This window comes from Thamnophis elegans, chromosome 11 (assembly GCF_009769535.1).
Source record: "Thamnophis elegans isolate rThaEle1 chromosome 11, rThaEle1.pri, whole genome shotgun sequence".
Classification (NCBI taxonomy): Eukaryota; Metazoa; Chordata; class Lepidosauria; order Squamata; family Colubridae; genus Thamnophis; species Thamnophis elegans.
In genome coordinates this window covers 65,080,273-65,105,508 of record NC_045551.1, presented here as the reverse complement: position 1 = coordinate 65,105,508, position 25,236 = coordinate 65,080,273, and the positions used below count along the sequence as shown (strand labels likewise).

The following is a 25,236-nucleotide window of genomic DNA, read 5'->3' as shown; positions in this document are numbered from 1 at the left end:
ATTATAATTACACATTTGACACAATTATACATTTGACACAATTATAATTATATATTGGACACAATTACACAGTTCTAATTATAATAAACTGGAGAATTATTCTTTGAGAAGCGGGTTTTTTGGTTCATCAAATATTTCATTACAGAGGCGACCGAGAGAAAGTACGAAGGTACATTTGTGGCTATTTGCACAGCATGCTGGGATTTGCTGGCCCTGATCTTGTTTCCCCGTGTTGAACAAATCCAGCCAATGAGATTAGTTCAATGTACTGTATAAAGCAGGCAATTGGCTAGCCTAGTAAATCAAGATTAATCTAAATTTAGCAAGTTGTACCAAGGCCAAAGTCTTCTATTCCCTTCATTTAAACCTTGCATGCTAATCAAATAGTAGGTCAGTTCTGAATCATGCTGTTCTGTATAGTTCCTAATTCTATAGAATTGGTTAATAACTGTATTCTTTGGTAAGATTTCTCTGGTGACACATTGACCACAATGCTGTATTGAAATATCAAGTTCCTGAGCCCAGGAATTTTGAAAGGTATGTATTGAGTAAAGATGATACAATTTGAATGAATGGTACCACAGATTGTCCTCCATGGTAATATTTGAAGCCAAGTTTAGAATTGTTAGTTCTTTTTTCTCCTTTAATTCTTGTTACTGTAAAAATCACCCACCCATCTCCTAAAAGAATGAAATATTTTGAGCAATATTAAAAAAAAGCATAATATTATATTTCCCTGGAAGAGAAATGGAGGAACATGCTCTTGGGAAATATCCCCGACATTCCTTAATAGTACACAGCAGATGTCAGCAATTAAGAGATAAAGAGATAGATAGCTCTATTCATAAGCAAATTCCCTGCAGCAAGGTCTGAATGAAGTTAGAGTTAGCCCTCAGCTACAATAGGAATTGCCCAACAAACCCCTTCATTGCATCAACACAAACTTCAACCAAACTTAGCTCAGACAAACTCCTAGGATTTGTACACGGTCCCATGGGAATCTGACAACAAACAATAGAATACATGTTCTTGCACAGGAACAGGAAGTTCAAGTGCAAAGCCCAAGAGAAAGTATAAAAACCCCTCACTCTCAACTCCATGTGGACAGCTGCACCAGAATCACACATGCTTGGTGGTGCTGCTTCATCAATAAATCATCTTTCCAATCAGCCTCCATGTTTTCAGTGTCTTTCTCCCAGCTTAGAACTGATCCAAATGGATATGTCTTCCAACATTACCTTCAGATATTCTAGCAAACAAAATAAAAAATCAAAGCACTCCTACACATCTTCCCAGATGTTCTGGACTCTGAACGTTCACTGCAGTTCTTTGATTAAAATATTTGATGGGATTCAAATATTTTACTAATGGTTTTGTGGGCGTGGCTTGGTGGGCATGGCATGGCTTGGTGGGTGTGGCTGGTTGGGTATGGTAGGAGAAGGACACTGTAAAATCTCCATTCCTTCCCCACTCCAGGGGAAGGATACTGCAAAATCCCCATTTCCTCCCAATCAGCTGGGACTCAGGAAGCAGAGAATAGATGGGGCGGGGCCAGTCAGAGGTGGTATTTGCCGATTCTCTGAACGACTCAAAATATATGCTACCGGTTTTCCAGACCTAGTCGGAACCTGCTGAATACCACCTCCGGAACCTACATATGTTAAAATTAAGCATGAGAGGGATTGTAACTTGTCTTTCGGAGACTCACTCAGTTTTAAGCTGAACCACACCAATTATAAGCGAGCATTTTACTTCTGCATTGTAGCATAGCCAGGGAAACCATGACTAGGCCATTCACCTGTTCTGAAAAGAAAAACCCTGTCTAAGGAATGTAGATTCAAAAATGCAAATGTTCTGGCGAATGACGCTTGATTGAGGTTCTCTAACCTAACACTCTCTTGTAGAGAGTGTTCTGTCTATTATAATGCTGATTTCAGGGGCTTTCCTTGATGCTCAAATTATGATCTGTGTAGCCTGCAGTCACATGTCCCTCAGCCGAAGCAACGGGCCATTGCAAATCTATTTGCAAGGTCTTCTGTATCCGAGCACTCTCTCACTTGGTGTTCTTTTCATTTTTGGGGTAGTGTTGCCAAGTATTATCTAACAACTGTATGACACAGTCACATTGATGTTAATTATCCAAGCATGATCGCATCCTGACTGGTCAGTAGCCGAGAGTGAATGCTATTCATTCTAATAAATGCATGAGCACCTGGCATTTTTTTTTTGCTTTCCTTCTATCAAGGCAACAAGGGATCTTTGTCCATAGGCACAATGACGATATATGTGTACTTTTCTCTCTCTCTCTCTTTTAAAAAAAGGAGGCGGAAGATATAGGTTAAAAAAAAATATGTATATTGAAAAGGAATTATAAATACCGTCAACATAAGATGGAGCTCGCTCAGAAGCTGAAATGCACCAAGTAAATGAGATAAAGAGTGTGAAGTAGAGGAGAGAGGTAAGGGAAGGAGAGAGGGATAGGAGAGAGGGCACGGGGTGGAGAGGAGGAGAGAAAGGAGGAGTGGAAAGGGGAGAGAGGAGAAGGAGAGGGGAAGGGGAAGTAGGGAAGAGAAGGGTGACAGAGGGAAGAAAGGAGGTAGGGAAGGGGAGGAGAGAGGGAGACGAAAGTGACAAATATGGTGTATGGAGAGCAGAAGAGCCAATAATTGTTTTTGGGAGTTGATGGTAAGATGAATTGATGTAAACATTTAATAATACAATACGATGTTGGCTACGTAATAGTATACATGTGGTTATATGTTATGAAAATGAAAAAAAATGAAGAAAACATTATATACAAAAAAGGCAACAAGAGATCTGTGATTTTTTTTTAAATCCCAATGTCTGATCCACCTGAGCAATGATGGGCATCCAGGAATGGGATTGAAAATTTTTAGCAACTGCTTCTCTGCTCAAACTCTGGAGACTTTTCTCGAACCTCCGGGAGGGCAGAAACAGCTTCCCCGGGCTCTGAGGCCCCGCGGAGGCCAGAAATGGTCCCATTTCAAGACTTATTCGAACTTCTTGGAAGCCTGTTTTTCACCCTCCCCAGGCTCTGGATTCTTCCCTTGAGCCTCCAAGGGATCAAAAACAGCCTCCCCCAGGCTCTGGAGGCATTCTAAAGCCCAGAAATGAGCCCTCTTCCAGACTTCTGGAACTTTTGGGAAGCACAGAAGTTCCGGGAGGAACATCAATGGGTGTGGCCTGCTTGGCCTCCTGCACTAGGCCACGGGGAACATTTTCACCCTCTCCAGGCTCCGGAGGGTTTCCAGAGGTCAGAAATGGGCCCATTTCTAGATTTCTGGAACTTCAGGGGGGGCATTTTTCACCTTCCCAAAGCCTCCGGCATCCAAAATGGGCCATGTGGAGACTCCTGGGAAGGGCAGAGTGGGGAGACTGGAGCCAGCCAGTCCTTTCAACTACTGGTTAGCAAACCAGATGCAAAATTAGCATACTCTTTGCCCAAACTAGTCTGAACTGGTCCGAGCTGTCCAGAGTCTAGTTTTATTCAATGTATTAACTCCCAATCTTTAACTCCTGTCCTTTTTTTTAAAAAAAAAGGAAGATAGCAGAAGTGCCAGTTATTTCACATGTGAATGTTTATCACTTACAAGCCATCCTGATTTTTCATAAGCCTTTTGATAATATCAGATGGCATCTCTAAAGAAAGATCCCTTGACAGAAGGTGTTTATGCAACCAGTTATGGGCTACTATTAATTGGCTTGCTGTTCCTGGGAGAATATTTCCAACATCCAGGATTTAAAGTACAGGAGTAAAGCATTCCTTGTAGATTTGAAAATGTATCTACCCCCTTACTGTATATTCCATCTGAGGCTAGAATCTCTTACTTTCTAACTTCAGTCCTATCAGAAGCAGGAATTCATAAGCTAGCATTCTGAAAGACTTACTGGATGCTGAAAGATCTTTTCTAAGGGGACAAATTGCTCTCATCCAGTGGTGGGATTCAATTTTTTTTTTTACTATCAGTTCTGTGGGCATCGCTTGGTGGGCATGGTGTGGCTTGGTGGGCGAGGAAGGGGAAGGATACTGTAAAATCTCCAATCCTTCCCCATTCCAGGGAAAGGTTACTGCAAAATCCCCCTTTTCTCCTGATCATCTGGGACTCGGGAGGCAGAGAATAGATGGGGGCAGGGCCAGCCAGAGGTGGTATTTACCAGTCCTCTGAACTACTCAAAATTTCTGCTACTGGTTCTCCAGATCTGGTCAGTACCTGCTCAATACCACCTCTGCTCTCATCCCAATAGACTTAAAGTTTGAGTTTGCATCAAGTGCGTACGGTCATTTTTCTACCATATAAATCAAGGGTGACAAACTCAAGACCCAGGGCCCTCATCTGGCCTTAGATCTGGTCTGCAGGACTGCCCTGTAAACAATGAAGGACTGGCTGGTGGTGCCTCTGCCAGAGAAAACAGAGCCGTTTTCTCCATTTTCACTGGCAAAAGGTTACCAGATGCTGTCACAGCCAAAAACGGAGCTCAGGAGCCCCTTTTTGCTGGCATAATGTTTGGGTCACCACAGGCACCCCCAACCAAGTGACATCAAGCTGGCCACACCCATCCTGCACCTCCTGAGATTAAACACAACCCTGATCCGGCCCTCAATGAAATTGAGTTTGACACCCTGATGTAAATATACTTCACGGAGATTTCATGGAGGAAGGAAGGCAGGAAGGCAGGCAGGAAGGCAGGAAGGAAGGCAGGAAGGCAGGCAGGCAGGAAGGAAGGAAGGAAGGAAGGAAGGAAGGAAGGAAGGAAGGAAAGAAAGAAGGAAATATCTGCCTGATAAGCCAGAGCACTTCCTGGAATGAACTGTAAGTTCATTGGGAATGAATTGGGACTGTTTGGTGCATCTCTTAACTTTTAAATAGTGGTTAGTTTAAATGAGGGATTTAGGACTGTGCTCCACAGTACATGAAGGCATAAATCAAGGGTCTGTTTGCAATTCTTGAAAAGAATCCTGTCTTTTTCTGGGAAAAGTGTGGCTGCTCTGTGTTAATGTGTTAATATATATACAGCTGCTTTAAAGAGTTGAGGCGAAATGCTCCATTCACTGCCCCCATTCCAGAACAAATTCAGGATATTGTTTGGAGCCTGTTTATTTATCCATAAAAATGTCCTTCCAAGTCAGACCATAAAAGTTATCACTTTTTTTAAAATCAGCTACAATTAATAGGACACTATCAAAGTGATGCCCTCCAAGTTATTCCCCACAGTCTTTATTATTGCTTAGGAACCTGGAAGGCAGAGTGAGTCTTGCAGGACACAAATTTCTCAGCTGGTAAGGTTGGCACCCTCACCCCCCCAAACAAAAGATACTATCACTCTCTTTTCCCATTTCAGTAAGTCTCAGAAGGGAGATGAGAGCAAACTAGATGGCCAACTAATAGAGACCACAATGGAGAGAAAAGGGAAAATGCTGGCTTGTTTGTAGTTCACACCAGTAAAAGACACTTGACGTACTGCATTCACAGCAGGAAGTAGAACATTAGATCTTGGACAGGTAGAGCAAAGTTCTCCTTTGGGCTTAATTCAGCACTGGGTGATTGACGCAGAGGTACAAGGCTTTGGCATTCCTTAAAATCATTGCAGACACAAAGGCCAAAGTCTCCCAGCTGAGCAAAGTAGAAATGTGGTTTTTGCAACTTTATAGGAAAGGCCTAGGGGTGGCTATATTCATTATCCACAGATGCAGGACCAGCAGTTAGGATCTAAACTTACTACTCTCCATTGCATCTCCTAATTGTGACTGATTAGGCAGCATGTGGTCCTCCTAACAATCTGACCCAGAAACCCCTGCTAGATGTGGTTTATGTCAGAGTTTGTTGCAGCAATCACAACCAGAAAGCACACACAGGTAACTGATTCAGCAGAATTCATTAACTTCTCTTTATACATAATATAACACATGAAGTAAATATACAATGCCAAAAGTAGTTCTTCCAATGTGATAGAGACTACAAGCAAACCCAGGCAGAGGAGAGAGCAGTTTCAGTTCAGAGAGAGCAGACTATTTTAAAGCACAGCACAGACTCAGAGCTGCAGAGTTAAGCCACGCCCAGGCTCCAAACTTTTTCAGCTCCCATTGGCTGACCTTGTTACTAAGCCCTATTCCAGTTCATGGATATATATATATATATATATATATATATATATATATGTATGTATGTATGTATGTATGTATGTATGTATGTATGTATGTATGTATGTATATATGTATATATCTATATATATATATCTATATATCTATATATCTATATATCTATATATCTATATATATCTATATCTATATATATCTATCTATCTATCTATCTATCTATCTATCTATCTATATATATATATATATATATATATATATATATACATACACACACACACACACACACACACACACACACACACACACACATATATATATATATATATATATATATATATATATATATATATATACACACATACATACATACATACATACATACACACATATATATATATACATACACACACACACACACACACACACACACAGTTTCATCGTGTACTCTCTTCTATGACTACAATTTTCCCAACATGCACCTTGGAGGGGTGCCAGAACTGGACAGAAAAATAGAAAGAAATGAAAGAATTCTGATCTTGGAATAAAATGGTAAAAGACCTATCCCAAATGTGCTTTCAGGAGGCAACTGGACTTGCAATGCATGTCCCACCACCACCATGCCCCTCCAAGCAGGAGACCCTACACTACTTCTGACAAATGGCAGTCCACTCTCTTCTTGAAAGACTTCAGTCATGAAACCCCCATAAATTCCAAAGGCAACTTCTGTTCCATGGGTTGATTGTTCCCACTGTCAGAAAATTCCTCCTTATTTCCAGGTTGAATCTCTCCTCGGTCAGTTTCCATCCATTATTCCTTGTCTGGCCTTCAGGTGCTTTGGAAAATAGCTTGACTCCTTCCTCTCTGTTGCAGCCCCTCAAATATTGGAAGACTGCTTTCATGTCTCCCCTGGTCCTTCTCTTCACTAGACTAGCCATGCTCAGTTCCTATAACTGTTCTTTGTAAGTTTTAGCCTCCAGTCCCCTAATCATCTTGGTTGCTCTTCTCTGCACTCTTTCTAGAGTCTCCACATCTTTTTTATAGTGTGGTGACCAAAACTGAATGTAATATTCTAGATGTGGTCTTACTAAGGCTTAATAGAGTACTATTAGTACCTCATTTGATCTTAATCGCATTCCCTCTGTTAATGCAACTTAGGACTTAAACCTTCTAACACTCATTTTCCATTTGTCAAGCATATGTAACCACAAGACCTTGTCATCTTTGGTGGGAGTATTATGTATACTGTGTGTGGGTATGATATTGGCTCCAAATCCTTGCTTCGGGCAAACTCTCAGATGTGTAGCAATGCCAGGGAGAGAACTGTGTGACAAAAATCGCTTCAAGATACTGGCAGGCAGTGTGTTGGGGGGTGACAGTTTCCAATGTTTTGTTTACCTTGAGCTCTACCAACACACAGCTACAATAAAGATCCACACTATTAAGTTGCCAAGTGTCACCTGACCTGTTGTTGCAGAAAGAGACAGGTTGCCTTGTCTTCTTTTGCCTGCTTGGAAGATTTAATTCTACAGTTGCATATAATGGTACCAGGCTCCGGATGCTTTCATTTAAATGGGTTTTTTTTTAAGCAACATTCTTGGGTAAGTGTGTTATTTTAACTTCCAAACATATCGCTCTTTGTATTTTTCTAAGCCTTTTTTCCGACACAGAAGAAATAATGACTTCATGACATTTTCCCCTCCATGAAAAAAAGAAACCTCCCCCCACTTTCCTGCCCTGTTTTATTTTCAAAACAAGGCTATGAAGTTGGTGAAGTGGAGATAATCGTTAACTTTTTGCTCGAGAAGAATGACACACTTCTTCCCAGTAGAGTTTTCACTGGGTTTTTTTTTCCCCCCTTCTACCTTGCTACTTTTGTTTTTCATAGCACGTTAAAATGATGGCTTTTCATACATTGACGGCGACTCGTCCTGAAATTGTGTCACAGAGAAACTTATCTTGCAATACCAGCCATTCTGAAATGGAAAAATTCCAAGACCTCAGGCTGATAGCAGAATTGTCTTTGGAAGTTGGCCTCTCACTTGAATAAACAAATCTTCATTCAGGCAGATCAGGGTTGCTGAATATCAGATGACTATTAACATGCACAAAAAGATGATAGATAGATAGATAGATAGATAGATAGATAGATAGATAGATAGATAGATAGATAGATGGATGGATGGATGGATGGATGGATGGATGGATGGATGGATGGATGGATGGATGGATGGCTAGATAGATAGATGATAGATAGATAGATAGATAGATAGATAGATAGATAGATAGATAAGAGTGGATGGGTGGATGAATGGATGGATGGATGGCTAGATAGATAGATGATAGATAGATAGATAGATAGATAGATAGATAGATAGATAGATAGATAGATAGATGGATGGATGGATGGATGGATGGATGGATGGATGGATGGATGGCTAGATAGATAGATGATAGATAGATAGATAGATAGATAGATAGATAGATAGATAGATAGATAGATGGATGGATGGATGGATGGCTAGATAGATAGATGATAGATAGATAGATAGATAGATAGATAGATAGATAGATAGATAGATGAGAGTGGATGGGTGGATGAATGGATGGATGGATGGCTAGATAGATAGATGATAGATAGATAGATAGATAGATAGATAGATGGATGGATGGATGGATGGATGGATGGATGGATGGATGGATGGATAGATAGATGATAGATAGATAGATAGATAGATAGATAGATAGATAGATAGATGGATGGATGGATGGATGGCTAGATAGATAGATGATAGATAGATAGATAGATAGATAGATAGATAGATAGATGAGAGTGGATGGGTGGATGAATGGATGGATGGATGGCTAGATAGATAGATGATAGATAGATAGATAGATAGATAGATAGATAGATAGATAGATAGATAGATAGATAGATAGATGGATGGATGGATGGATGGATGGCTAGATAGATAGATGATAGATAGATAGATAGATAGATAGATAGATAGATAGATAGATAGATGAGAGTGGATGGATGGATGGATGGATGGATGGATGGCTAGATAGATAGATGATAGATAGATAGATAGATAGATAGATAGATAGATAGATAGATAGATGGATGGATGGATGGATGGATGGATGGATGGATGGATGGATGGATGGCTAGATAGATAGATGATAGATAGATAGATAGATAGATAGATAGATAGATAGATGAGAGTGGATGGGTGGATGAATGGATGGATGGATGGATGGATAGATGATAGATAGATGATAGATGATAGCTAGATAGATGATAGATAGATAGATGATAGATTGATAGATTGATAGATGATGATAGATGATAGATGATAGATGATAGATGATAGATGATAGATGATAGATGATAGATGAGAGATGATAGATGATAGATGATAGATGATAGATGATAGATGATAGATGATAGATGATAGATGATAGATGATAGATGATAGATGATAGATGATAGATGATAGATGATAGATGATAATGATTGATAGACAGACAGACAGGCAGATAGCTAGGGGAAGGGTGGGCGGGTGGATGAATGGATAGATGGATGGATGGATAGATGATTGATAGATGATAGATAGATAGATAGATAGATAGATAGATAGATAGATAGATAGATAGATATAGATAGATAGACAGACAGACAGACAGACAGACAGACAGACAGACAGACAGATAGATAGATGAGAGCGGGTGGATGGATGAATGGATGGATAGATGATAGATAGATGATAGATGATAATGATTGATAGATAGACAGAAAGGCAGATAGATAGAGACGGGTGGGTGGGTGGATGGGTGGATGAATGGATAGATGGATGGATAGATGATTGATAGATGATAGATAGATAGATAGATAGATAGATAGATAGATAGATAGATGATAGATAGATGATAGATGATAGATGATAGATGATAGATGATAGATGATAGATGATAGATGATAGATGATAGATGATAGATGATAGATGATAGATGATAGATGATAGATGATTGATAGATGATTGATAGATGATAGATGATAATGATTGATAGACAGACAGAAAGGCAGATAGATAGAGAAGGATGGGTGGGTGGGTGGATGAATGGATAGATGGATGGATGGATAGATGATTGATAGATGATGATGATAGATAGATAGATAGATAGATAGATAGATAGATAGATAGATAGATAATGATAGTGTGTGAAAGAAAGAAAGAAATGAAGATTTTATGCACACACACATAGACACACATATATACATATACATACATACATACATACATACATACATACATACATACATACATACATACACGTGTGTGTGTGTTGGTCTTGTCGTATTTGAGTCTTTTCCTGTGTAAGATTGATTGATATATATACATACATACATACATACATACATACATACATGTGTGTGTGTGTGTGTGTGTGACAGACAGACAGACAGACAGACAGACAGACAGACGGACGTAATTTCAGCTTTTGGTTTTATTTTGAAAAGACCTATGGAATTATTAACATTGAATTAAAATCACCTATTGGAGCAAACAGTTGCTAGCTTCTGCACTACTTTTCTATCTTCCTTTCTTCTCCAAAGGTTGTATGGTTTTTGGCCATCTACTGTAGATCTGGTAGCTTTCAGAAATGGAATGCAACTCTTAGTTTGGGAGCAAAGTGTTTATGATGCTAAATGGAAATGATGAAGCAATCATGGAATAACGTTCCTTGGACAAAAATCTGTATTAATGAATATGTCCCTGGAACCACAAATAAAAGCCAGAGCCCAAGTTTTATTAGCTGAGTTGGAAAAAGCCAACTGGCAGAGCTTTGCATTCTGTTTTGGAAGAGAACCATTGAAATAAACAGATCTACAGGGAGGCAATGATTCATATGGCGAGTCTGTTTGATTTTTGCTCTGCGTGATGTCATTGATTTATTAGCAATTGCACAAGGAGCCTCCTTTAGAGAAATTAAGATATTCTACCATGGACTGACAGGGGACGTGGTGGCTCAGTGGCTAAGATGCTGAGCTTGTCAATCAGAAAGGTTGGCAGTTTGGTGGTTCAAATCCCTAGTGCCATGTATTGGAGTGAGCTCCCATTACTTGTCCCAGCTTCTGCCAACTAGCAGTTCGAAAGCATGCAAAAATGCAAGTAGAAAAATAGGAAGCACCTTTGATGGGAAGGTAACAATGTTCTGTGAGCCTTTGGCATTTAGTTATGCCGGCCACATGACCAGAGAGATGTCTTTGGACAGTGCTGGCTCTTTGGCTTTGAAATGGAGATGAGCACCGCCCCCTAGAGTTGGGAACCAGGGGTGGGTTCTGGCTGTTGTTACTGCCAGTTTGCTCAGGGATGTGCAGCATACTTGATGTATGCTATGCAGGCATGCACAATACTAAAAAAAAATGCTTCTTCGCATGCACAGAAACCAAAAACAAGGTGGTGGCACCTACAGCAGCAGAAGATAACTGGTTCAGGGGTGTGGCAGGCCAAGTTACTACCTATTCAGCTGAACCGGTAGGTATCCATTTCTGTAGCACATATGTGCGAGGAGAACCTGTTGTGGCCTGGCAGGAGCCTTTGGAGTTGCCGCCAGACTCCGACAGCGAGGGGTCTTATGAGTCAGCTCTGGAGGATGTGAAGGACCCTGGACAGGGTGCCGACTCTGAGCAGGGTGAGGAGAGACTGGTAGGCTACCAGGTGGAGGCGGAGCCTTGGATCTGAGGGAGTGTTCAGGAAAACACTTGTGAGTTGCTTCAGGATGCACCCCGTTGAAGGGCTACTTGACGGAAGGAACACTTGCGTAATTGTATGAGATTATTGCGCTTAGCTGATGCTGATTAAGATCCTCCCCTGATTATAAAAGAGACTGTTTGTGCCACGCCCTGTTTGCAGGAGTCAACGTTCACCCTCATGATTCAGAGAAATCAACTTGGAGAAGTGGTTTGCTATGAGAGCTTATTTGCATTGCCTAAGTTTGTAGTAATTGCTGCCAGAGAGCTTATCTATTTTGGGCTTGCAGCCAACGAGAGTCGGGACTGATTAAAACATTCTTTTGTACGACGGAGAAGTGGGGGTCAGAACAAAAACCTTTAACTTTACCTTAGCATGGACTGAGCTGAATGTTTTGAAAGGACAAAATATTCATCATGATGTTCTTGACTTTCTTTTAAATAATCAGCCAGTGCATGTTTTTCTTCTTCAACTGTTTGCTTCACTTGTAATAATCCTCTGTCACCTGATTTTCGGGGCAAGTATAATCTATCAGTATCACCACGTGGATGTAAACTGCAGTGCATTGTCATTAGTTTCCTAGTTTTTCAGTCCAAAATGTCCAAATCAGCTTGTGTCCAGTTAACTATACCAGCTGTGTATCTTATAACTGGTATTGCCAAGGTATTTATGATATTTGATTGTATTTCCACCATTCAATTTAGATTTCAAAATTTTCCTAACTCTGTTGGTGTACTCTCGCCTGACAATAGTTTTTACTTCTCCATGCTTGATGTTATCCAAGTGCAGAATGCCTAAGTATTTGTAGGCTTCATTTTCGTTGCATTTAATTAGTTGGCCATTGGGCATTTCAATTCCCTCACATGCAGTGATTTTGCCCCTTTTTATGGATACAGTGGCACATTTTTCCATGCCAAACTGCATTGAATATTATTATTATTATTATTATTATTATTATTATTATTATTATTATTATTATTATTATTATTAAATGGCAGCCTCTTCAAGCTCTGAGGTGCAATTGCATCCAGAGATTGAACCTTTCCCTTTCATATTTTCTTTCTTTACCATCTCACACTGATGAGCTTGAAAATTCTGTTTTGTGCCTGTGAATCAGCCTAATAAAGGCATTAACTCAGTATGGCTTGAGATTAATTTTCTTTATGGCTACAGCTGTTTTTGCTTCATATATTATAAAACTATCATTTGATTATTATTATTTTTTTGCAAAGCCTTATTCACTGTATTACTGAATCTGTGAAAAAAATGGGATAGTAATTTAATGAAGTCTGAAAAGAAAATATGGAAGCTTCTGTTTTGCAAACATATTTTTTAAATAACTTATGTAAATCTTTTCTGTACCCCGTGACATTTAAAATTACTTGACATCTACAAGTCATGATAATCATGTTGAAAAAAATGTATATTTATCAATTAGAGACTTGTTGAGGGAGTTAGAATTGCTTTCTATGTACAAGGTTTTCAAAATGCCTTATAATCAAATTATAACTGACACAGAATAACAATAAATTCTTTAGAAATAGCTCCAGATATTGCATTTTAATTCTTCCTCTTTTAACAGCCTTTTAAAATAGAATGATTTGTTCCAAATACAGAAATTCACAGATTTAATGACCTCTAAAATAAAAGCAAACATTCAAACATATTCATTTTCAAATATGACTTAAAAGGAAAGATGTTAGGGCAATTTGTCATGTGATGTTGAATGAAACTATGGCCTTGTGGTCCTGGAACGTCCCTATCTCATTTTGTGATGGTATGTGTGAATGACCTTGGGAGACTGGAGGAAAAGCCACCGATCAGACAACTGTCCTGTAAAAGATACATATAATGTATATTTATACCATATTGGTGCGATCACACTTCGAATACTCCATCCAATTCTGCTCACCACAGTACAAAAAAAGATGTCACAGATCTAACAAGGTATCAGGGTTCCAACAGATGTCCTAATTAAACCATGAGCCTTGAGCCAAGTTTCAAAAGAAACAGTTATTTATTAGGAGCAACATGTTGGCACGTACCCAAGTGGAGTCAGCTCTGCCCCATGTAATTTACGGCTCAACTATGATCCTGTTTCCCCTCCTCCCCCCAGGGTGTCATAAATCACATTTGCCAACGGAGCACTTTCGTGGGCTGTAGAGATCACTCCCCTTCAGCTGCTGTGGGTAACCTGGGAGACAGCCTTGAGAAAGATATGCCTGGAATGTGCTTTTGTTGGTGTGCTGCTGTGTCAGTTTCCCCCCATCCTGCCTATGGCAACTCAATAGCAAGACAGGAAGGCTTTACGAGTTGACATAAGGATGCAGAGAAAAACAACAAAGAAGATTAGGAAACTTTGGGTTTACAAAAATCATCAGTAAAGGATAGATCCCTTTGGTTGTTATTTGGGCTAGGTTATTCCTTGATGAATTATCATCATCGTGAACAGGATCAGCAAAAGCTGGATGGCAAGGAGATATATTAGAGATCATCTCATCGAGAGTGAATCTGCTTCTAGTATTGAAATGAGACAACCACAACAACATAACAGGAAAGGAAGAGAGGATGAGAGGAGAAGAGAGGAAAGGGAAGAGAAGAAAGAAAGAGGAAAGGAGAGGAAGGAGGGAAAGGATAGAAAGAGAAGGAGAAAGGGGAAGAGGAGGAAGAGGGGAGTAGGGGAGAGGTATGGGAAGTAGGAAAGGGAAAGGAGAGGAGGAAGGAAGGAAGTAGAGAAAGGAGGGTGGGGGAAAAAAGAAAAAAAATAGGATGGTTTAATATAAAATAGATGTACTGGATGGTAAAACCCAGAATGTATATTTTAACATTTTATATGGAAAAACAAGTATGTAAAAGTGATAAAGATAAATAAGAACAATAACTATGGAGTGTATACCTGTAACTATATATAAGAGAATAAAAATAAAAAAAACCTTTTAAAAAAAAAAAGAGTGAATCTGCTTGTCTATTATAAGTGTCTTGTGGGGGACCTACTGAACATACGTCCCTAACCCTAACCCTACCTCAGGGGTGGGTTTCAACCGGTTCACGGCGGTCCCTGCGAACCGGTTGGTCGCCGAACCCGGAAGTAAGTAACTTCCAGGAACGGCGAAGGGCGCGCCCGCCCACCCGCGGTCCTTACTCAGTTTTGATGAGTTCTGCGCTTCCACGCATGCGCAGGACGCATACAGCGCCTGCGCGATCGTCCAGGAGCAGCTGGAGCGTCGCGCAGACGCCAGTACGCATGCGTGCACCGCGCGCGTGCATGAGGACGCTGCCGGCCCCGTTCTAACCGAACCGGTTGGAACGGGGCGAGAAACCCACCCCTGCCCTACCTCCATGAAGTTCACAGGAGTGTGGATATTGTAAAACCTGCTTTTTGTGTAGTGTTGTAGATTTTCCTTCCTGCCCATCAAGAACCATGCAATGCCTTCATACAACTGACTAAGTTTCGTTAAAATGAATCCTACAAGATTTAATTTCATTGGATGCTCTCCCATTGAATGCTCATCTGCTGGAAATGTTGAGGATGATGAATTAATCTATGTGGTTTTTATTCTTCGTTGTTGTATTCCAGGGCAAGTTACACAAACAATAATGAAATGAAATAAATGCTTGTGTCAATCAATAAGGATTTTTATTTTTCGCTTCTTCCTTCGGTTTCCGTACAACATAATGAACACAAAACTTCAGTTTAAAATGTTTTATCTTTAACAATTCCTACAGGTTCCTTTCAAAATGTTTTTTTTTTTTTTTTAGAGAGGACTGGCTGAAAGTGTGAGAAGTTACAGTACAGGAAATCAGGAAACTGTGTGGCTATTAATCAGTTCTTTCTTTACTCTCACCTGAGCAAGGTGATATTCTTCACAGCAACACTGATAAACTGTCCTCAGGGCAGGAAGGACAAATGTCAGTATTGCTCTGTGTCTCTAGCCACCTTGTTGCTTTTTCACATTTTTCTCCTTGACCAAATATTAGATCCTTAATATAAAATGTTAATTAAAAAGTGCAGACTACAGAAACCATTTGTCAGCCTTCGCTTTGCTGCTGCTTCGGCTGCCATTGAAACGGGGAGGGGGGCATGGTATTTGGGAGGGGACTCATTGTTGTGTTGGAGGAAGATTCTAGATTTTGAACGATCCACCTTACCGCGCATGTGGAGGAGGAGTGTTTCCCGCCAAGGCCAACGGACCAGCATTCCATCCTGGTGATGCCTTTCGAAGTTATCTCACACCTGACAATTGGGAGAATTATGATTGGACTGTGCACGGGATGCCAAGGGGAGGGGAATGAATTATACAATATATTATTCGCTTTCGCGCCTAAATAACCAGACTTTGCTTAGCTTCACTTCTATTCATTTATAATTAGTAAAAGTACACTTGATTTCTTCCAATGGAGTTCCGTGGTTTTCTTTCCTGATTTTTGAATGAAGAAGGGCTGACACCATTTGCACCACTCAGGTGACCCTGAGGACACAGATAAACCTTCAAATGCTTCAAATACCCTCTAAAAGGATGCAAATGACCAGCTGTCTGCAAGGAATATCAATCCTTCCATTCCCCACTATCCTGTCAGAGCTGAAGAAGCTTCTTGGATGAAAAGCGAAATGTCTTCAAAGAACAAACAAGAAAGTCCAGTTGCCTCCTTAAAAAGCACCTTTGGGACAACTGTGACCTGGATGAACGAGAATCCTTACAGACTTTTAGCTATACAATTAGATCCTTCACTTTTACACCTCATGTGCTTGCTCTATTTCTTCCTCCAGCTCACATAACAGGATTGAGATATTTGAACAATTTCCAGAAAGCAAGAACCTAATGCCCAACAATGGAGGAAGGAAGGAAATCAGTAGGCTAATTAATGGAGAGTTGGCACCCTGGAAATGTGGAAAGGAAGACAACACATTAACAATGGGAAGGTGAATAAGAGATGTTGAATGCCATTGTTCTGACCGAGGCTTCCCAAGAACCTGAAGCAAACTCCTGGTTCCAACAAAAACCCCTTCTATTAATTGACTGTGAATTCTGCTCATTCACATCCAGCAAAGTCTTTCAAGGGAGGATTTATAGTCACAGACCTTATCTGGCTTGGAGAGCTGCCAGGCCGATATCTGCAAAACTTGGCAAGGAGCCTTGGAGAGTCACAAACCAATTAAGCAAACTTGTCTCCTGCAAGCTCCACTCCCCTTTCGCTCCTCTTTATTTCCTCTGGGAGGGGCCATTCATTGTCTACCTGTGGCCTTACTCCCAAGTTGACCCCTGTTCTTTAGCTGTTCCCTTCGTCTGCCAACTCTGTGCATGCGCACACTGGGAACAGGCTCCAGTTGTTCGTCTGTCCCACTGATGTCTGACTCCGAAGGCAGCTGATAACTGTCGGACGGCCCTGGCCCCCTCTCTGCCTCTGACACAGAGCCCTCGTGAGAGCCTACCCCAGACTCCAGGACTGGCCCATCTTCCTCCCCAACCTCCTCACTGTCCGAAGCTGCTGCCAGCTGCCCTGACCATAGGCAGGCCACAACAGCCATATTACAATGGACTGAGATATTTCGAGAATGCATAAATAAATAAATGTTTAAACTAATGATAGCTTTAAGATGTATCTGTGTATAGTATTCTGCCGTATAGTACTGGTTTTATTGCTGATGACTCAGAGATAAGAGACAATACACAAGTTAATGTTTATTTATAATATAATAACTTGGAGTCTTGTAGAAGCTATGGAGATAGTAGGGTCTAATGGTCTGGCTTTATAAATGTAAGAAAAAAATAAATAAAACAAGATGTTTTTGCAGGTTGGACTCGTGCAATCAGGAGGCCCTCTAATTAGACTCTCTCAAAACAAGGAAATTCAAAGGGTATAAATCGTATAAATCAACAAAGACCGAATCCCGAGTTTGCAAATCGTGGGGGAAAAAAATCTCTTTAGACAAAATGTATAATTAACAGAAAAATCAGGTGGTATCCAAATGCATTTATAAAAGTACATGTCCCTGAGTAAATCTGGAATGTATAATTCAATTATAATTCAACCTCTTTTGCTAATTAAGACAGGAGTTATTCATTCACTGTAGACCTTGAGAAGAAACCCCAGTTCCGGGATGCAGGTTTGAGCACTGTACTGTATTGTATATTATTTTCTAACCTCCTGGAGCTTTCAGGAATGTGTCCCAGATATAACGAACTAAAAATAAATCACATCTATTAAAATGATTGACTGATTAACACTTACATTGGGCCTATTGTCTAACATGGTAAACAGAGATATAGTTACAATTACTATTCCCAGAGAGATTAAAGCAAGAGCAGGGAAACAAAACTAACTGAGTGTTTGAAGCCAAAGACAATAGCTGGGGGAAAAAATTAGAAGTGATGATTGATTGATTGATTGATTGGTTGGTTGGTTGGTTGGTTGGTTGGTTGGTTGGTTGGTTGATTCATTCATTCAGGGTATAGCATAGTGGTGGGTTTCAAAAAATTTTGGAACCTCTTCTTTAGGTGTGGCCTGCTTTCCGGGTCCACTGATGGAACTTCTTCTAACCAGTTCGGTAGATTTGATGAACTGGTTCTACCCAATAGGTGCGAACTGGTAGGAACCCACCTCTGGTATAGCACCTACAAGACAATCATTGTTATGCACATATAATTTTAAATAAATAATCAGCAAATATATAAATCTACATCTCTATATTTGGATTTTATACAAATCTGAAGATGACAGTCAGCTCCTGAATTTTTTGTTGTTGTTAGTTGCGAAGTTGTTTCTGACCCATCGCAACCCCATGGACAATATTGCTCCGGGCCTTCCTGTCGTCTACCATCCCCCAGAGTCCATTTAAGCTCACACCGGCTGTTTCATTGACTCCATCCAGCCACCTCATTCTCTGTCATCCTCTTCTTCTTTTGCCCTCCATCTTTCCCAGCATGAGGCTCTTCTCCAGGGTGTCCTTCTTCCTTCTCATTAGGTGGCCAAAGTATCTGAGTTTCTTCTCCAGGATCTGGCCTTCTAAAGAGCAGTCAGGGTTGATCTCCTCTAGGACTGACCCGTTGGATGGCCTTGCAGTCCAAGGGACTCGCAGGAGTCTTCTCCAGCACCAGAGTTCAAAGGCCTCCATTCTTTGGTGCTCAGCCTTTCTTATGGTCCAACTTTCACAGCCATCCATTGCAACTAGGAAAACTGCATTTATCCAATCCCCAATTTAATATCAGAAACAAGCTAGCTCCTATCCATCTCATTTACTTGAAAGAACTATTTACTTTCTCTCAATGTTACAGCTAGATAATAGAAAACTTCACCGGTGGGAATAAGCAATTCAACACTGTTATGAATTGTAAAAGCAGGACTACAACTGCAGCTCTCTAAGTAGGTGCATAATTGTGTCTCTATCGTACATAAAAGCGTGGCACCTCCATTTGAATATAAGGGCAGAGAAAGTTGTGCAATTTTGCCTGGTTTGGTTGTAATAAACTTTTAAATGCCTATTTTTAGCGGCAACTCTGCAGGCATGCATTTTAAGCATGTCATTTTTATACTCACTCCGCTTATAACTCTCACCTTTGTAACTGCCCGAGGGCATGTGATACATATTAGAAGAGAATCAATTTGGCCTCAGTGGCTCTCTTGTAGATCCTATAAGCTATTCACCTCCTCCTGATAGAGAAGGAAGGAGAAAGAAAGAAACAAAGAAAGAAAAAGAGAGGGAGGGAAGGAGGGGAAAAGGAGGAAGGGAGGAAAAGGAGGGAGGGAGGAGAGAGAGGGAGAGAGAGAAAGACAGACAGGTATGTGGGAGAGAGAAAAAGAAAGAAAGGTAGGAAGGAGAAAGAAGGGAAGGAGAAGAGAGAGATGAGGAAGAAAGAAAAAAGAAAGACAAACAGACAGACAGACAGACAGACGTGTGGGAGGGAGAAAAAGAAAGATAGGTAGGTAGGAAGGAAGGAGGAAAGGAGGAAGGGAGGGAGAGGGAGTGGGAGAGATGGAGAGAAAGAAAAGAAAAAAGAAAGAAAGACAGACATGTGAGAGGGAGAAAAGAAAGAAAGGTAGGAAGGAAGGAAGGAGGAAAGGAGGAAAGGCGGGAAAGGAGGGAGGAAGAGGGGGGAGAGAGAGGAAAGAAAGAAAGACAGACAGACATGTGGGAGGGAGAAAAATAAAGAAAGGTAGGAAGGAAGGAAGGAAGGAAGGAAGGAAGGAAGGAGCTGGCTGGGGGATTCTGGGAGTTGAAGCCACAGGACTTAAAGTCACCAAGGTTGAGAAACACTGAACTAAACAATTGTTCCAATAAACTATGGTTTATCACTCGATGGCAATTATTCAGGAAGCTGGGAGACACAAAAACAGGCACACAGACAAGGCACAATGTTTGAATAGATAAACAGAGCATGGCAAAGGAAATTTGAAGCTGTAAGGAGTTGCAGAACTTATTCAAGATAGTCCATTGTGATCTGCTGTTCATAGAAAATAGTATATCTATTGGGTTATTTCAAAGTCTTGGTTTAGTTCTGGTTTGCACGTATTGAGACAGTAAATCAGTGAAACTTTGGCTAGACTTCTCCGCAATTAATTTCAAGTTGCCTGAAAAATGAAAATGTTTGTAGCACAAGGTGTCCACACTTATTTTGCTTCAAGCATCATTGATTTCATTGGTAATCTGTTGAACATAGGTTATGTTGTGGCCTAGCAGGACCCGTTGGCGCTTCCACCAGACTCCGACAAGCGAGGGGCCCTATGAGTCGGCTCTGGAGGATGTGGAGGACCCTGGATAGGGTTCCGACTCCGAGCAAGGTGCAGAGAGAGGACTGGTTGACCACCAGGTGGCACCTGACCCTTGCACCAGTGGGGAGGAGACAAGGGAGAGTGATCCAGAAGCCAGCAGTGAGTTGTTCCTGGATGCACGCCATCGAAGAGCTACTAGGTGTCAGGAACAATTACGCAATTACATGAGGTGATTGTACTCAGCTGGTGGTCATTAGGCTCTCTCCAGACTATAAAAGCTTGTGCACACGGCCCTCTTTGTAGATGTCAACGCAGGATTGAATGTCGGAGGACAGTACTGTGAGCTTGGCAGGCTGATTTAGATTTAGATTTAGATTTTATTCAGTTTGTATGCCGCCCTATTCCCGAGAGACTCAGGGCAGCTAACAATCAGAAAGGGAAGGGGGTACAAAATAAAATAAAAAGACAAACAGTTTAAAAACAACAACAGTCGTAACCTCGGCTGGGACTGAAAGATTTAACTGCCCCAGGCCTGCCGGAACAGCCAGGTCTTAGTAGCTTTGCGGAAAGCCGGAAGGGGTGGTAAGGGTCCGGATCTCAGTGGGGAGATCGTTCCAGAGGGCCGGAGCAGCCACAGAGAAGGCCCTCCCCCGGGGAGTTGCCAGTCGACACTGGCCGGCAGATGGAATCGGAGGAGGCCTAATCTGTGGGATCTGATAGGTCTTTGGGAGGTAATTGGCTGGATTGCTGCCAAGCCTTATCTGTGTTTATAGCTGCCTGAGTTTGTCTGAGTTGTTGCCAAGGTCCTTATCTGTTTGTTCTGCTTGGCTTTCAGCCACCAAGGTTTTGGTGTCTTGCTATTAAAGCACATTCCAGTTAAGCTTGTCTCGACATTCATTACTGGACAGAGGAGGGGGTCAGAACATGTTTCCTTTCGTAACTGAAGTTAAGACTACCATATTTGGACTGCACTGACTTTACTCAAAAGTAAAGGAAGCATGGAAGGCTGAGTAAACCTTCAAAGGAGCTTAGAAACACTAGGCCAATCAAGTTGAATGGGAATGCAGAATGGGCTTGGCTGATTGAACGCCATATAAATCGCCAAGATTATGAGCAAGGGGACACCTGACCTGGGCATCAATGTTCCTTCAAGCAGTCTCTGGTTGTCACCCTGGAGGACCATACTCTGCACTCACCAAATTGCCCGCTAAGAATCATTAGTGAAGCTTCTGAGATGTCACGCTCCACATTTAATTGCTTTCAAGTGAAGAGGGAATGGATCAACTGGTATAAATAGAATGCCGCTTGATGACATGTGTTCCTTCCATCTCATCATCTCCCTTGTCTCAACCTCTTCATCATACTTATATGCATCCTGAGATCAACTGCTTTTCATCGTATAATTTTGTCTCCAAGAGAGATATAGGAAGTGTCGGTAGCCATGAACTGGAATTAAATAAGGTTTTAAAACTAACTAGATTTGTTCTTTTTCAATGGTGTTTGAAAATTGGTAACAGTCAGTTGGAAATAACATAGCACTATTAATCTCTCTCTCTTCTTCTCTCTCTTTCTCTCTCTCTCTCCCTCTCCCTCCCTCCTCCCTCCCATCCCTTTCTCTCTCTCTCTTCCCACATTTTCAAGTGTGGTGTTCACATTGTATATAGGGAAATTAATAATCAGTCATATTACAATATGTTAATATAGAATATTTTGGAGCCAAACCATTCTCTAAAAAGAAATATGCATAAAAATAGGAGGAATTTTTTTATGGTTCATCTCAGTTATTTCAGTTGTTTCTCTTCTCTCCAGGTTCAAAATTAGCTTTCGATTTCATTGTATATGAAAACATGGAATTCATCTCATTTACATTGAGGATTGTAATACACATTACTCGTTTTTCATAATTCTTTACAAAGCATCCTGAAATTTGCTTTGTCAATTGTTGAGCTGGTAAAACAAGAGCATTATATATAAGAGCCGAGGTAGTGCAGTGCTTAGAGTGCAGCACTGCAGGCTACTTCAGCTGACTGCTAACTGCAGTTCGGCAGATCGAATCTGACCAGGCTCAAGGTTGACTCAGCCTTCCATCCTTCTGAGTGGGTAAAATGAAGACCCAGATCGTTGGGGGCAAATATCCTGACTCTGTAAACCACTGAGAGAGGGCTGTAAAAGCACTATGAAGCGGTATAAGTCTAAGTGATATTGCTACTGCTATTTAGATGAGTCTAGGATAATTTGCATTGGCCACATTACAGCATTGTGCCCACTTCTCTATTGCAGCTGACCCCCTCCACTGGTGTTTATACTTGGCAGGCCTTCTAGCAGCACTCCTCCCTGGCAATGATCAGTTGGCACTCCTTCCTTGTCCTCTTCTCCCAGTCAATTCACCCTTCTCCAAGTCGATTCAACTTCTTCCAGTCAATTCACCTTCTCCCAGTTGATTCACACTTGTCCCTGAGCGTTTTGTTGATTGTGGGTCAGCTGCAGAGGGTGGGTGGGTGGCAGTGGTGGGTTTCAAAAATTGTTTGAAGCTACTCTGTGGGTGTGGCCTCCTTTGTGGGAGTGGCTTGCCACCCATGTGACCGGATGGGAGTGGCTTGCCATGTGACCGGATATGAAGATGCGACGACACTTGTCAGAACCACCTTAAATTACCTCACACACAGCACTGGCATGCATAAGAATATGAGGTAAACTTGTTTTTAAAAGGTCTTTGGTTTGCGTTAAAACAACTTCAACACACACAATGTTCTGATTGCACCACAAACGCAGTAGTCATCCTTACCTTTCACAGAGGCACTGAGTTTTATAAATATGAGCATGATAGTGTAGAATAATCATATCCAAGGACCAGTGGTGGGTTTCAAAAAAGTTTGGAACTTCTGTAGGTGTGGCCTGCTTTCCGGGTCCACTGGTGGAACTCTTCTAACCGGTTTGGTAGATTTGACGAACTGGTTCTACCGAATAGATGCAAACTGGTGGGTGGGTCTGCAGAGAAGAGGGCATGAAAAGGTGGACGTGGAAATTGTCCCATTCTGTATTTAGGCATAGTTTTCAATTGTCATTTCCAGCTGGTAGATATACCAACCTTTGTCTGACGATTGAATACGTATTTGCTCAAATGTAGAAGTTCAGTCAGTTTTGAGTCACATCCTTTTAAAGGGCTCACCGCAATTCCAAACAATATACTTGTTATGGGGAAAAAGTAAAGTTTTGATGAAAAGGTTAATCTAAAAATGATTTTTCATCTTAGTTAGATGCAGAAAAGAAAATTATGAGTTGGATGGAATCTTTGTCAAATTCTACAACTCCAGGTCACGAACGAAAACCTGACTTCTAAGAAGCAAAGGTATGAACGCAATTTCAATTTTTTTGAGTAGAATTTAACTGTCTAGTGTTGACCTCCCCATTCCTAAGAGGTCAGTAGGGACATGCCTAAGTGTACCAGTATGCCTAATGTTCCTGTCCTACTGTCCCCATTTTTTGGTACCCATTTCCTGTATGTTATATTCATGTTAATTCTTATTCCTGTTACCTTGTAACGTGAGTGACAAACTAAATGAACAACAAATTAACAAATGGACAAGCAAATGAAGAAAACAATAAATTGATTTCCATGTCTCATGATTCAAGGATGGTTTGGAGTTACCAGAATGCCTGCCAATGTCATTGCAAGTCTTGATAGAAATCTCCAGTTGGTCAGAACAAACAATGGTGGAAACACACAAAGTTAGGATGACAACTATGTGCAGGGACATTCTAGGAAAAGCAGCTTTTAAAATCCATCTAATTTGGCTGCATTTTGCTCATTTGAACCCCATTGAATTATAGATTCTCAGTTTCATCTAACATTTCAGAAACTATGAGCCACTAAGCAAGATGATTATTATTTTTTTATTTTTTATTTTATTTTATCAATTTCATATACATTCACAATTATATGATCTCATAACTGTTATTAATAATATGTATTTATAACAATTTTTTTCCTACAGTTGACAATATACTTGAAGATTGCTTCTTACCATCCCATAGATCCATCTTATCTTACAACAGTCCTACTTCTTCTTCCCTCCCTCCCTCTTTCCTTCCCTCGTCTTCTCTCCTACTCTCCTTCCTTCCCCTCTTCCTTCCCTCCCTCCTTCCCCCGTCCCTCCTTCTCTCCTTCCCTCCTTCCTTCCCTCCTTCCTTCCTTCACTCCTTTCTTCTCTCCTTCTCTCCTTCCTTCCCTCCTAAGGAAGATGATTAATAATGTTCAAAAAATGTATTTCACATGTCATATTCAAAATTGATATTATGGATGTTGATGACTGATTGCATTTATGGTCACATTCAATAGGAAACTAGATTTGTTACTTGTTGTATTTTATATTTTTTTAGAACCAGGAGGGTGAATTCATTGCTGTTTCAGGAAATGTTATCCTATAATCCTTCAAATCTCATTTTCAAAAACAATGAAAGATGACAGAGAGCACTACATATTTCATGTTAAATAAATGCTTTACCCTTATAAAGACCTAAGAATTAAATGCATATAACAAATTAAACCGAATGACATCAATGAGAGGTAGAGGGGGAGGAAATGCTTCCTAATGCTGTTTCTATGCTTTTCAGATATGGGACGTGGTGGCTCAGTGGTAAAATGTTGAGCTTTTT

The 25,236-nt window shown here is 40.8% G+C and overlaps 1 long non-coding RNA gene across 1 annotated transcript; it reads left to right on the top strand.

The window, feature by feature from the left end:
- Positions 1-387: 387 nt before the first annotated feature.
- On the top strand, positions 388-23,928 carry LOC116514606. The gene is made up of 3 exons (XR_004256149.1): positions 388-537; positions 17,666-17,728; positions 23,834-23,928. It is a non-coding gene; the product is annotated as an uncharacterized LOC116514606 (long non-coding RNA).
- The last annotated feature ends 1,308 nt before the right edge of the window (positions 23,929-25,236 follow it).